This window comes from Ahaetulla prasina, chromosome 6, assembly GCF_028640845.1.
Source record: "Ahaetulla prasina isolate Xishuangbanna chromosome 6, ASM2864084v1, whole genome shotgun sequence".
Taxonomy (NCBI): Eukaryota; Metazoa; Chordata; class Lepidosauria; order Squamata; family Colubridae; genus Ahaetulla; species Ahaetulla prasina.
Window position 1 is genome coordinate 100,608,351 of NC_080544.1, and position 15,669 is coordinate 100,624,019.

At 45.6% G+C, this 15,669-nt stretch overlaps 1 protein-coding gene across 10 annotated transcripts in view; it reads right to left on the minus strand.

The window, feature by feature from the left end:
* Positions 1 to 3,864, minus strand: part of ZMAT3 (zinc finger matrin-type 3) — a 32,259-nt gene extending 28,395 nt beyond the window's left edge. For all 10 annotated transcript variants that reach the window (XR_009155758.1, XR_009155760.1, XR_009155761.1 and 7 more), the window contains exon 1: positions 3,623 to 3,864. The gene's annotated coding sequence lies outside the window, so the exon portion shown is untranslated. The remainder of the gene's footprint in view (positions 1 to 3,622) is intronic.
* Between the last annotated feature and the right edge of the window lie 11,805 nt (positions 3,865 to 15,669).

Below are 15,669 nucleotides of genomic sequence, written 5' to 3' on the forward strand. Positions count from 1 at the left end.
CTTCATAAAACAAGATAAACACGAGACCTTCCTAAAAATGCCTGCAGATGGAAAATCGATGTATGGGAAGTGGGAACTCATCCTTAAATTTAAACAAAAGGTGCTCGCAAATTCCAGCAGTCCCAAAGGCATTTTTTCCCCTCAAAAGGCAACTGGACTTTTCTTCGGTTTTTTTTTTTCCTTTGAAAACGTTTCGTTTTTCATCTGCATTGAGCTGAAGAAGCAAAAACGTTTTCAAACAAAAAAAAATAAGAAAGTCCCATTGCCTTTTGGAAAAAACACCTTTGGGACAACCATGACCTAGATGATTGCGACTCCCTAGATATTCAGAGCAGGGCACCTGTTGTTCATGAGGCACCTTAACAAGAACACATGTGCATTCTCCCTACGTTGTTGTGACTTTTTTCCTGGAGAAGTATTACTGCCATTGCACTGGTCTCGGTGTCCAGGTTTTGCAATGCTTCATGACAGCAAATAAAAGTGAACCATCAATAAATACATACGTAATTGAGAAACTGGACAGATTTTCCAGAAAGAACAAACAAGCTTCATTCAGCAGTTGAAAGCTAGAGCAACTCATCTAGGAATGAAAGTCAACACAGTTTTAGGCTGCATAAACAGAGGGATAGAATCAAGATCACGTGAAGTGTTAGTGCCACTTTATAATGCCTTGGTAAGGCCACACTTGGAATACTGCATCCAGTTTTGGTTGCCACAATGTAAAAAAGTTGTTGAGGCTCTAGGAAGAGTGCAGAGAAGAGCAATAAAGATGATTAGGGGACTGGAGGCTAAAACATGTATGTAGAATGGTTGCTGGAACTGGGTATGCCTAGTTTAATGAAAAGAAGGACTAGGGGAGACATGATAGCAGTGTTTCAATATCTCAGGGGCTGCCACAAAGAAGAGGGAGTCAAGCTATTCTCCAAAGCACCTGAAAGCAGGACAAAAGCAATGGATGGAAACTAATCAAGGAGAGAAGCAACCTAGAACTAAGGAGGAATTTCCTGACAGTTAGAACAATGAATCAGCAGAACAACTTGCCTCCAGAGGTTGTGAATGCTCCAATACCGGAAGTTTTTAAGAAGAGGTTGGATAACCATTTCTCTGAAGTGGTGTAGGGTTTTCTATCTAAGCAGGGGGTTGGACTAGAAGACCTCCAAGGTCCCTTCCCACTCTGTTAGTTTATTCTGTCTCTAGTGCTGGATCCCGGGTTCATGAAATGGAAAGGAGCACCTTGGGAGAGCCTATTAAAATAGGAGCACTTGATTCCTCATGCAGAAAATTCACAAGACTGAATGAGAATTTTGTAGCTACGGTAAATACTTCCACAAAAGAGAACAGATTCAGCACAGCTGAGGACGAGGCTTATGAGAACCTCCTTGTATGGCTGAGGTTGCAGAGCAGGCTCTCCTCTGGTTAATATAAGCATCACAGGTAGTCCTCAACTTACAACGGTTCATTTAGCGACCCTTCCAAGTTACACAACGGCACCGAAAAAATTGACTTGGGGCCGTTTTTCATGTTTACGAAATATTTGGCTGCTTGGCAACTGACTCATAGTTATGATGGTTGCAGCGTCCCAGGGTCATGCGATCAGTCTTTTGGGACCGTCTGACAAGCAAAATCAATGGGGAACACCAGATTCATTATACAACTGTGTCACTCACTTAACAACGGAAGGGATTCGCTTCACAATGGTGGCAAGAAACGTTGTCAAACCGGGCAAAACTCACCTAACAAATGTCTCACTTAAGCAAGATAAATTTTGGGCTCCGTTGGGAACGTAGGTTGAGGATTACCTGTATATTTTTTTTGTCTTTCTCGCTTGCCCCAATATTCTTAGGGATCTCACCATACAGTGATTGCTAAATTGTCCCAAAGGTGCTTTTTGCAAGGGAAGTGAAACGTCTTCAAACGAAAAAACAAGAAAGTCCAGTTGCCTCCTGAAAAAAAGCACCTTTGGGACAACCATGACTTGGATGACTGAGAATCTCGACAGACTTTTAACTATACAATTTGGGATGAACACCTTTTGAATGGTGTGGGAGTAGGGATAGATTTCCAGAGTGGGAGGAGGAATCGCAGACTACAGGAACCAAGTGACTCTGAGGACATGGACAAACCTCCAATGACTCTTTAAAACAGGGGTCTCCAACCTTGGCTACTTTAAGACTTGTGGACTTCAACTCCCAGAATTCCTCAGCCAGCAAATCTGGCAAAGAATAGAGCAAAGCTGGCTTGAGGAATTCTGGGAGTTGAAGTCCACAAGCCTTAAAGTGGCCAAGGTTGGAGACCCCTGCTCTGAAAGGATGCAAAGGACCAGCTGTCTTGCAAGGAATATAAATCCTTCCATTCTTGGATGAGAAGCAAAGGTCTTCAGAGAAAAAAACAAGAAAGTCCAGTTGCCTCCTGAAAAAGCACCTTTGGGACAACAATGACTTGGATGACTGAGAATCTCTACTGACTTTTAACTATACAGCTTGGGAGGAACACCTTTTGAATGGTATGGGATCGATTTGCAGAGGTGGGGGGGCAGGAATTGCAGACTACAGGAACCAGGTGACTCTGAGGACACAGACAAACCTTCAATGACCCTCTAAAAAAGATGCAAAGGACCAGCTGGTCTTGCAAGGAATATAAATCCTTCCATTCCTGTCAAAGCGGAAGAAGCTTCTCGAGGAGAATACAGGAGCACACAATAGATTCAAACTTAAAGTGAACCACTCCAATCTCGATTGCAGAAAATAGGACTTCAGCAACAGAGTTTTTAATGCCTGGAATGCACTACCTGACTTTGTGGTCTCTTCCCAAAATCCCCAAAGCTTTAACCAAAGACTATCTACTGTTGACCTCACCCCATTTCTAAGCGGTCTGTAAGGGGCGTGCATAAGAGCTCCAGTGTGCCTACCGTCCCTGTCCTAATGTTCCCTTTAGTTGTTATTCATTTTATGTATTCAATTCATGCTTATATATATATTATTTAATATGTATTTGACAAATAAATAAAATAAAATAAATAAATAAACTAGTCTTCAAAAGGGGGAAAAAAACCCAAAGAAAGTCCAGTTTTCCTCTTAAAAAGCAAAAAACACCTTTAGGACAAAGGTGGATGACTGAGAATCTCTACAGAAGGGGATGGCTGAATTGCAAGGAACCGAGGCCAGCATCACCATTGCAATCATCCTCATCATCCTCATCACATCATCCTCATGAGCTTCCTTCCTCCCTCGCCTTCTCGACCCGATCCAGTCCTTGCCTCTTCCCCCCCCCCTCTCCGGATACAGATGTGCATCGCCTCCAAAGACTTTCTCCCCCACACACACACACCTTCCAAACCGAGAGGAACAACGCACAGCTGCGACAACAGAGGTGCCAAATTCCCCCGGGCGGGGGAATAAAATAAAATAAAATAAAATAAAATAAAATAAAATAAAATAAAATAAAATAAAATAAAATAAAAAGAGGCAGGATCGGAGGCTCTCGTTTCCTCGGCGGGGATTCCCCGCGGGGGTTCTTTCCCCCCCCCCCCCCCAAACAAAAAATCCAGATGCCGGCTCCCACGCCAAACCTCCGGAAGAGATACGGAAAAGGCAGGGAAGGAGGAAGGACGGCGCGGACCTACCGGCTTTCTGCAAGCTGGAAGCGGAGAGGGAGGGAGGGAGGGAGGGAGGTGCGAGGGCGTCAGCCTCGCCTCCTGGACGCGGCTCGCCCTCCGCTTGGCAAGGCTCAGCAGCACCGCCGGCTCTTCCTTCCCATCTCTCCCCAGCCCCGCTGCCGGTATAGCCGAGGACAGAGAGAGAGAGAGAGAGGGAGGGAGGCTGAGACCGGGGATGGGGAGGGAGGGGGATGTGGTGGTGGGGGGAGGGCGTAGCATAACCGGACACAGATGCGAACAGCTGCAGGAAGTGACCGCAGAGCCGAGCTTTGGAGAGGGTGGAGACTCGGGGGGAAAAACTACCCTGCCACGTCTTCTCTCCGTCTTCAGAGCGCATGGATTCTTCCAAGCGCCCGCCTTGGAATCGCCTTTGGCCGGCGCGGGTTTTTTTTCCCCCCAGCCCGGAGAAGCTCCGGGCGCGCTGGATTACAACACCCAAGGTGCCGAGAGATTCCCAGGACCGAAGCCCAGGAGTTTTTTTTAATATGCAGGGGAAAGGGAGGGAAGGGGAAATGGGAAAGGGAAGGGAAGAAAAGGGAAAGAGAAATGGGAAGGGAAAGGGAAAGGAGAAGAGAGAAGGGAGGGAAAGAGAAATGGGAAGGGAAAGGAGGGGAGGAGAAAGGGAAGGAAAGGGAAATGGAAAGGAGGGGAAGCAAGGGAAAAGGAAATGGGAAGGGAGAAGGGAGGGAAAGCATATAAAAGGGAGGGAGAGCATATAAAACATTTGCTAGACCAATTCTAGAATACAGCTCGCCTGTTTGGAACCCTCACCACATCTCTGACATCAATACAATTGAACGTGTCCAGAAATATTTTACAAGAAGAGTTCTCCATTCCTCTGAAAACAACAAAATACCTTATCCCACCAGACTTGAAATCCTAGGCTTAGAAAACTTGGAACTCCGTTGCCTTCGACAAGACCTAAGCTTAACTCACAGAATCATCTATTGTAATGTCCTTCCTGTTAAAGAGTACTTCAGCTTTAATTGCAATAATACAAGAGCAACCAATAGATTTAAACTTAATGTTAACCGCTTTAATCTAGATTGCAGAAAATATGACTTCTGTAACAGAATCATCAGTGCTTGGAATACTTTACCTGACTCTGTGGTCTCTTCCCATAATCCTAAAAGCTTTATCCTAAAACTTTCTACTATTGACTTCACCCCATTCCTAAGAGGACCATAAGGAGCATGCATAAGCGCACAAACGTGCCTACCATTCCTGTCCTATTGTTTTTCTTTTCTTCTTCCTATATATATATATATATTGTAGGAATTTAGCACCCACCCCCCTCCTAGAAGAATGAAATATTTTAGAAAATATTTAAAAGGCAGAATATATTTCCCTGGATGAGAAATGGAGAAACATGTTTTAAAGACAAAGCAGCTTCCTGACTCCCCCCCCCACACCTTTGTCAATGGGCCATTAAAGCCTCAGCTAAGCTCACTCATTTCCCCCCACCTTTGTCAACCATCATCTGCATCATAATAGAACCCATCTAGCAACCGAAACTCACCACATGGCACCTGGGAAGATTACATCAGCCAGCAAGGCTAGCTAAGACCCCCACCCCCTGGGAGTCTGACAGCCAATCAGGGTACTTTTCCTGTGCCCCAGAAAGTTCAAAGCTCAGAAAAAGCATAAAACCAGGGAGCACACAGGATCTCAGCCCTTTTCTGTTCAGGAACTCAAGCCATGTGATCCTGACCACCATTAAACCATCTTTCCAAGCAGCCTCCATGTTTCCAGTGTCTTTGTCCCCACTTGGAACCGAACCCAGATGGATATTTCTTCCAACAATATATATGCTTATACTTCCTAATATTTACTCATATATATGTTTATATACTATATAATCTTTCTGTATGATACTTACATATATTGTTGTGACAAAATAAATAAATAAAAAGAAAGAAAGAAAGAGAAATGGGAAGGAATGGGAAAGGGAAAGGAGGGGAAGAAAGGGAGAGGGAACCGAGGGAAAGGAGAATGGAGGATAAGAGAAATGGGAAAGGGAAAGGAGGGGAGGAAAGGGAAAGCGAAATGGGAAGGGAGAAAAAGGGAAGGGTAAGAGAAAGAGGAAAGAAAGGGAAAGGGGAATGGAATGGAATTCTTTATTGGCCAAGTGTGATTGGACACACAAGGAATTTGTCTCCGGTGCATAAGCTCTCAGAGTACATACAAGCAATAAGTGATATATGAAAAGTCCTAGTGGAGGTGGAGAAACCACTGCAAGGATGCCTCGATTTGCAGACCCGGTTAGGCGTTACCTGTTTCTTGCGTGCTGCACGGTTCAGTTTTTAAGCCACGGTTGCACTGAACAACTGATGGATTGAGCCGACACTAAATCTTCAAGTCGTGATGTACAAAACAGAGCCAAAAGGGTTGGCACAGCGCGCTAACTCATATCAGTGATGTTGGTATATAATTAAGCACAGTGCGCGCTCCTGACTTCTTGTTAAAGAGTTTTCAGATGGTTGCTTTTTTCCCCCCCACTCACAGTAAAGTAACGGTATAGTCACATGGCTACCGAAGGAATAAGACTTTTATGCTGACACATAATTCTATAAATGGAGTATTGCCTTTAAAAAAAAAATTGGAGTTGAGCAGGGCCATTTAGGGTTTTGAATTGCATCTGCCTCTTGTTGAATGCAGTGATGGAAAACAAAAACATCCACCTACCGAATAGCTCTGGGTGTGACATGTAGGCTGCAAAAATCTAGATGGTCACTAGATGGCACTGAATTTTCAGACTCTCAGCTGTCATCCAAGGTTGCTTGCCCCGAAGTTTACAGTCCAGACAATGGATAAACACGAGATCAGGTGAGAAGTGCCCTGTCTTCCCATTAATACTAATTAAAAGGGTGCTTTTTTTGTGTTATATCACAACCATATATAGTCAATATACTCTCTTTCTCTCTCTCTCTTTTTAAGTCTAAGCCATGATATATAGCTTAGTGAAATTACACACCTAGCAATCTGTGATTCACTAAATAAGGTTTAGCATGATGTTTAAACACAAGCTACGTTATTTAGCAATTTTTACTGACAACAGATTAATTGGCTCCATGAATCTAATCATTGCCTTCAAAACACAATTAGATTACTCCTTTTCTATATATTTTCTACATGCCATCAATAGAAGAATAGAATAGAATAGAATAGAATTTTATTGGCCAAGTGTGATTGGACACACAAGGAATTTGTCTTGGTGCATATGCTCTCAGTGTACATAAAAGAAAAGATACGTTCATCAAGGTACAACATTTACAACACAATTGATGATCAAAATGCTAAATTATTTTTTTAGCCATTAACCTTCCAGTTGGTTCACATTAAGCCTTCTGAAAATAAAAATTACACTACAATTGTTGTTTTAAATTTCTATTCAATTGTGCCCAGTTTTTTGGGAGACTGCCTGGAAAGTCCCTGCAGTTTTCTTGGCTGGGTTTTTCAGAAGTGGTTTTACATTGCCTCCTTCCTAAGGCTGAGAGAAAGTCACTGGCCGAAGCAGGGGTGAAATGCTCCCAGATCGGACCGGATCCCACGATCTGGTAGCAATTGTGACCTGTAGTTCAGCAATCTGGTAGCGATGGCAGAGCAAAGCTCTGCCCACCCACCCGGGGCATCATTACTTCCTGGTTTTAACAAGGAAGTAATGTGTTTTTTACCTGCTGCTCATGCGCAGAAGATCTGTCTTGTGTGCACTTCTGAACCGGTAAGGAAGGTAAGTAGATTTCACCCATGGACCGAAGGTCTCCCACATGGCTTTGTAGCCAAAGTGGGTCTAGAATTCACAGGCTGCCAAAACCAAGAGCAACACCAGATAGCAGCAAAGAATACAAGCCATGCTACCCTGCTCCCACCTAGTGGGCTTCTAGATTTTTGCAGCCCAGATCTCATTTTGCTTCAAGAGACTACGCATCTGTAAAAAATAAAAAGGTAAAGATAAAGGTTTCCAGTCAGGTCCGATTCTAGAGGGTGGTGCTGATCTCCGTTTCTTAGCCAAGGGAGCCTGCGATATCCGAAGACACTTCAGTGGTCATGTGACCAGCATGACTATACGCCAAGGTACACAGAATGCTGTTACCTTTCCATTGAGGTGGTATCTATTTATCAACTGGCGTTTGCATCAGGGGTGAAATGCTCCTGATTCGGACCGGATTGCCCAATCCGGTAGTGATGGTGGCTGGTGATTCAGAGAACCAGTAGCAAAAATCCCTGCCCCCCACCACCACCATGCCCAGCTGAGCCTTGCGATCATCAGGTTTTTTTTTTAACTTTTCAAAACATTTTTTCTTCAGCCGAAAAAATGCTTTTAAAAGTAAAAAAAAAAAAAGCCTCTGATGATCGCGCAGCTCAGCTGGGATTGTCAAAGGCTTATAAAACCTCTTCCGCTGAAGAAGTTCTAGAAAAAAATCTTTTAAAAGGCTCCTCTGACCATCCCAGCTGAGTTGCTTGAGCCTCAGAAGCTTTTAAAAGCATTTTTTTACTTTTAAAGTAAAGTAAAGGCCGAAGAGGTTGTAGAAAAAATGCTTTTAAGAATAAAAAAAAAAGTTGGCCATGCCCACCCAGTCACATTACCTCCCCCCCCACCAAGCCACATCCACAGAACCAGTAGTAAGAAATTTTACATTTCATCCCTGGTTTGCATATTTTTGAACTGCTAGGTGGGCAGGAGCTGGGGCAAATAATGGGAGCTCACTCTGTCGCATGGCGCTTGGCTCTTGAACCCGGGTTGCCAGTTGACAAGCTCAGGGCCTTTAACCACTGAGTAATTACAGCCCCCACCACCCCATAAAAATACATATGGTAATTCAAATATTTACAAAGGTAACCATTTTACAGTGGTTACAGACATGGAAAATATTGAAACTTGCTCTTATGTCTACATATCACATTAATAGTAATCATCCAGGAACAAAAAGCATGTGTCAAGATGCAGCAGCTTTGCTGTCAGTTGTTTTGTTACTACACCCAAGTGATGTATCATGATTTAGCCTTTTTTCTGAAACAAATAAACAGTTGAAGCTAAAATTCTTTTTAAAGAAACCTGATGCGAATTAGAATATTCTATTGCAGAGGAAGCAGGGCTGTCAGCAGTGATGTTTATTAAAGTATACTAAATCATCCTCGTTTAATAACCCCATAATCCCTTACAGGGTGGAGTCTGGCCAACGGAATGGAGCTGAGTGTTTACTGGCCGGATGCCCTTCCTGTCACCAATGCAGAGTTATTATTCAGCAGATATATTTTCAGTGTGCCCAGAGAGAGAAAATATCTGCCTCTACCTAGAATCAAACTCATAGCCTCCTGGTTGTGAGGGGAGAGCTCTACCTCTAGGCCACCACACCACATTAAAATATACTAAATGCAAACAGAAATAGTCTTAACGTTTAACATTTTAGTAAGACACTTACGTAAGTTTTGACCCCATTTTATGACCCTTCTTGCCACAGTTGTTAAGTGAATCACTGCAGTTAAGTTAGTAACACGGTTGTTAAGTGAATCTGACTTCTCCATGGACTTTCACAAAGGTGATCGCAGGAACCCAGGACATTGCAACCAAATTTTGATCATGTGACCGTGGGGATGCAGTAACAATCATACATGTGCAAAACAGTCGTAAGTTACTTTTTCCAGTGTCACTGTAACTTTGGTCACTAAATGAATGGTTGCAAGTTGAGGACCACATGTATAACTAAGAAGAATATACGTATGTTCCATATGCAACAGGTCATATTAATTATCCTATTAATTAATTATTCAAATTCAGCCCAAAAGGTTGCACTGCTAGGGTAAATGGAAACCACATGAATTAATATTTCATTTCCTTAATTGCATCTCCCAACAGGAAAGCAAATGCAATCAACCCTTATTCAATATTCACTGAGAATGAAATAATACAAAGCGCTGTTGTTCCTGCTACCTGTTGGAGCCACTCTCCCAGCTTAGGAGTCACAGCCCCAAGTGTTCCTCCTACCATGGTATCATTTTCGCCTTTACTTTCCACATCCCCTCTTGTACCTCCTTCAGCCCACGATAGTTTTCCAGCATTTCATATTCCTTATTCAAGCTATTGCTGTCATCACCGTCATGTCTTCTGGTTCTTGACTTGTACCATAATGTCTGTTAAAATGGTTAATACAGCTGTTAATATGGCTCTGCACTACATCCTACAACATCTTGAATCTCCAAAGACCTACGCAAGGGTCCTCTTTGTAGATTTTAGTTCAGCATTCAATACCATCATTCCAGACACTCTTCTAACTAAGCTAAACCAGCTACAGGTACCTGAACACACTTGTAAGTAGATCACAAGCTTCCTAACAAACAGGAAGCAGCAGGTGAAGCTAAGCAGAATCACATCGGATACCTGTACAATTAACACAGGGGGCCCCCAAGGCTGTGTGCTCTCCCCACTTCTCTCTGTATACCAATGACTGCATCTCTAATGATACATCTGTGAAACCAGAGGTCACCAACTGGTGGTCCGTGAGAAAATTTTGGTGGTCCGCAGAAAAATTATTTGCATTTTTTTATATTGCACTAAATCAGGGTGCTCAAACTACAGCCCCTGGGACAAATACATGCAATGAAGGTTTTGTGTTGCTGCAGAAAGTCTCCCCCTTTGGGATCTTTTTTTGTGGATCAGAGGGGGACAGAAATTCTGACTGGGGTCTGCTTCAGCCTCCTGGTGCTGGGGTTTGGGTGAAGGCTGGAGGGAAGTGCCGCTGGTGGTGAAGAGCTGGAGGGCCTTGTTTCAGTGGGACTGCCTCATGGCCTGGAACTGGCTGACCATCTCAGCCTGCTGAGCCTCCAGGCGCCGGTACCTGGCCTTGCACTCCCGCAGGTCTTCCCTCTGCTTGGAAAGTCTATGCTTGTAGTCCTGAGTGAGGTGCTTCTGTTGAGCCTCCTTCTCAGTCAGATCCAATTTGAACTGAGCCAGCTGTTTTGCCAACTCTTTCTTGTGGTGGCTGCTTAGCTCCAACAACTGCTTCCTGTTGGGGCCCTAAGGAGTTCGAGCGGGCAGGTGAGGAGTGGCTGGGAGGGGAGGGGTGAGTAGAGATCGGCGAGGCACTCCTCAATGTGTGACATTGAGCTGGCTACTCCCACTCATTCCCATGACCACCTAGCCACACACGCAGCTGGTCATTAGGCAGATCATATTAGTGGTTCACGGGATTTAGAATTATGAAGGTAGTGATCCCTGAGGACCAAAAGATTGGTGACCCCTGATCTAGAGCAGGGGCGTAAAAACATTATCAAGCAAAGATTTTTAAAGGTGATATCAAGATGCATAAATGGAAAAATGTCATTGCCTTCCAACATTTAATTAATATATTGCTGTTTTATAGCTTATACATTTCTTTCATCCTTTTGAATGTGCATACATAAATTACTATATTTAACCAGTGGATGACGTTCATTCAATCCTCTTAGTAGCTGCATCCAGCATGATGCCAGGTTCATAATTTCTGACAAAAGGAATAGTCCAATTATTCCACGTTTTATAATAAGTACCTGTTTTCTAACACTTGGCATTTTGGACTTTCCAGAATTAGGTACCCATTTGTACACCGAAGAGTAACCCTTTATACATTCTACTAGCTGACAATATCAATCATCAGGTCATGACTAATTGCAAATGACTGCATCCCTGCCCTTCCAAAACATGGCTCCACCAGGCACCCCTCGAAGATCCTTAAGGAATCACAGGGAGTAACCCATGATTCAGTGCAGGATGACTAACTATATCGTTTTTATATTTGTGTGCTACAAAAGCCGGCTGTGCACATTTTTGCCACCTGTGATAAGAGGAAATGTGTTAAGAGCAATACTTAGGGACTCCTTCCTTTCAAGGGGCGGGGGCAACTTTCACCCAGCAGAAAACTTCACCAACTGTAGCTTTCACCCAGCAGCTCTTGCAAATATACATTACCTCACATTTCCATACTAACCAGCTGCTCTATTTAGCAGCCCAATCAAGGGATCTCCAAGACACTGCACTGCACTGACAAGAGCAAACCATGAGCATATAAAATGAGAGCAAACCCCATTTCCTACTAGCACTGGTGTTACCTAGTTTGGGTAATGACATGTCTGCAAGAAAACAGCCAAGCTCAAAGTACCAAGGACTCCGCATTTCAACCCTTGAACTATACCTTTTCCTCCATGTATTTGATTACACACCATGAAGTTAACAGCGAGACACATAGTTACCGTACTGATATGTAGCCACTTTCCTGCGGTGGTGAAGGTTTGTTTTAGATCTATCTCCCTTATGTATGAAACTGGCTGGGTGACTTTGGGCCAGTCACTCTGTCTCCAAGCCAGACCCACCTCACAGCGTGGTGGTGGTTGTGAGGGAAAGAGGCAGCAACGTCAGGTTTGCACATCAAGTTCAAAAAGCCACATTCTAAGTTGGTCTGTTCTGTGACTGTCGCTTTGGGGATCTGTTAATCCCTGGCCATATGGCTTAGCACGCCATGCTATTCCCTATAGCAGTGATGGCTAACCATTTTTGTGTGCCCAAAGTGTGCATGTGCACATGAATCCCCAAAACGCGATGCACGCTCATCCCGTGCATGCGCCCCACCCTAGTGCATACGCTGTGGCCCACACACATGCGCACGCATCCCTGTGCATGCCCCCCGCCCCGTGCATCCCCCATGCATGCACTTGTGCCCCGTGCATGCGTTCTGGAGCCCCACAAGCGCGCACGCCCCCATGCATGTCGGAGACCTAAAGACCAGCTGGCTCTCCGTGCATGCACAGCAGAGCTGAGCTGGGGCAACGGCTCATGTGCCCACAGAGAGGGCTCTGTGTGCCACCTCTGGCACACGTGCCATAGGTCAGGGGTCTCCAACCTTGGCAACTTTAAGACTTGTGGACTTCAACTCCCAGAATACCTCAGCCAGCAAAGCTGGGAGTTGAAGTCCACAAGTCTTAAAGTTGTCAAGGTTGGAGACCCTTGCCATAGGTTCACCACCACTGCCCTATAGATTGTGTCGTATTGAATACAGGTAATCCTCGGTTTACTGACTGTTCAAAGTTACAATGGCATTTGAAGAAAGTGAACTGCTGCCATTTTTCACAGCTACCACCTTCCTAGCATCCCCACGATCACGTGGATCAAAATTCAGCTGCTTGGCAAACAGGTTCATACTTACGACCCGTTGCTCTGCCCCAAGGTCACACCATCTGTTAAGTTCTGGAAGTAACGAGGCTGGAGACCAGGGTAGTGACAACAGCTCTTTAATATAGGGTGAACCCAGCAACAGGCTGGGGGAAAAACCTCTCCTTTTATACAGTTCTACTGGTGGCTTCGTCCAATCAGCAACGTGCTGATTTCCCGCCCAAATATTTAAAGGTACATACAAGAATACATAACACTCCTCCCCTCCCAGAAAACACTTTGCCTCTATTTACATCTTATTTACATGTTATTTTTCGACGTAGTCACGCAAATAACCTGGGCGTCTCCTAGTTCTTTCAGACCTGCGCGGTTCAGTTCTGGGTGGTGTTTTGAGCTGTTCGGAGGGTCTGTTTTCTCCTCCCAGCTCTTTCTCTAGGCCATCGGGCCCTGGATTATTGGCAGATTCTTTTTCTTGGCCATCCGGCCCTGGATTATTTTTGTAATTTTCCCTGTTGTTTCCCTCTGGAACCTGATGGCGTCGCTGGACCTCCGGGACCTCAGCTAAGTCTTGCGCCTCCCCCGGGTCATGGTCAGCTGTGGGTTCAAATAAGGAGGGGTCATAATTTATTTCCTGTGGTTTGGGTTGTTCAGTTATTCGCCTCCTTATCTGATCTATGTGGCGCCTCCATACTCGGTTGTCTTGTAATTCGACCAAGTATGACTTTGGGCCGGTTGCTTTTATTATTTGCCCTGCGAGCCAACTTGGGCCGTCCCCGTAATTGCGGGCCCACACTCGGTCGCCTATGCCCAATTCCCTTGTTTTGTCTATTTCCCCCTTGTAACCCTCTGGTGTGTAATGGGGACTCAAACGGTCAAGTGGGCACCGGAGTTTCCGTCCCATCAATAGTTCGGCTGGGCTTCTGCCTGTAGCAGTGCTTGGGGTTCTGTGCTGAACGGCCAGAAAGAAGTCTATCTTTGTTTGCCAGTCACCTGGCTTGAGCCTGGACAATGCCTCCTTAGCGCTCCGGACGGAACGCTCTGCAAGGCCATTCGACGCAGGGTGGAAAGGCGCAGAGAGGGCATGTCGGATGCCCTCCTCTGCCAAGTATTCTTCGAACTGGGCTGCCGTGAATTGCGGCCCGTTGTCGGACACCAGAGTGTCAGGCAACCCGTGGGTTGCGAATAGGTGGCGCAGGGCTGCGATTACTGCCTCGGCCGTAGTGGATTTCATGAGTATGATCTCCAACCATTTAGAGAATGCGTCGACAACCACTAGGAAAGTTTGGCCATGGAAAGGGCCAGCAAAATCAATGTGGATTCTTGACCAGGGCCCTTGGGGTTTTCCCATTCCTGACTGGGGCCGTTGGGGTAGGGGTCTGGACTCTTGGCAAGCCTGGCATTTCCCTACCCTCTCAGCAATCTCTGAATCCATGAGTGGCCACCACACATAGCTTCTTGCTAGCCCCTTCATTCGGACGATCCCTGGGTGGCCCTCGTGGAGGAGGTCCAGTACCTTTTCCCTTAATTTATCGGGGATTACCACCCGATCACCCCATAACAGGCACCCCCCTTGAGCCGAGAGCTCATCCCTTTTTTTAACAAATTCCTTAAAGCGTCAGCCGCGCAGCGGGCCACCCTCTTGTACCCAACCGAGTACAGTCCTTAACATAATGTCCCGGTATGATGCCCGAGCCACTTCCTTAGATGTGACTGGGCCAGAGTCCAAAGAGTCAATAAGCAGGATGGGCGTCCCCGGCGTAGGGTCTTCGATGGCCCCTGGTAGCGGGCATCTGCTTAACACGTCTGCATGCCCCACTTCTTTTCCTGGTCGATGCTGCAGCTTGTACGAGTAAGCAGCTAAGAAAATAGTCCATCGGGTCAAGCGTGGCGAAAGTGCCACAGGCGTTGGGCGGTCGCCTGCCAGTATCCCTAGCAGCGGTCTGTGGTCAGTCACAATTTCAAAATCCCGCCCAAAGACATATTCGTGGAATTTTTTAACCCCTGACACGATGGCTAATGCTTCTTTATCTAACTGGCTGTAATTCCTCTCTGGGGAGGACATCGTTCTAGAGTAAAAAGCTATAGGGGCTTCTGTGCCGTTTGGAAGTCTATGGCTGAGTACAGCCCCCACCCCATAAGGGAGGCATCGCAAACCAGCACTAGGGGCAATGAGTTGTGATATTGGATGAGCAGGCTATCACTTGAGAGCAGGTTCTTTACTGCTTCAAAGCCCTATTTTCCGACTTTCCCCAAGACCAAACAGTATTTTTCCTAAAAGCCTATGCAGCGGTTCCAACGGTCGCTTTGTTCTTTAAAAGACCGCGTAAAATTCACTAACCCCAGGAATGCCTGCAGCTCTGCTTTGTTTTGGGCGCTGGAGCCTTCTAATTGCCTTGACCTTGCTCTCAGTGGGGTGAATTCCTTTCTTGTCTATCCGGTAGCCCAAGAATTCGACGGATTCGACCCCTATCTGGCATTTGTTTACCTTGACTTTTAATCCGCTGTCCGGAAAATGCCCAAAACCTTTCTTAACGCTCCCCAATTCCTCTATGTTTTCCCTGAAATTAGGACATCATCAGTAGGAACTACCCTGGGAGCCCTTGCAGAAGTCGTTCCATTAGGTTTTGGAACAGCCCTGGTGCCACACTCACCCCAAATTGCAATCGGGTGCACTTGAAGGCCCCCTGTGCGTTACAATTGTTTGGGCTTGGCTGTGCGGGCGTCTCACGGGCAGTTGTTGGTAGGCTTGGGCCAAGTCTAACTTTGCAAAGACTTGCCCTTGCCCCAAAGAGTGCAGTAAGTGTTGCACCACGGAACCGGTAAGCGCTTTTCTGTAAGGCTTTGTTAAGCGTCGCCTTGTAGTCAGCGCAAA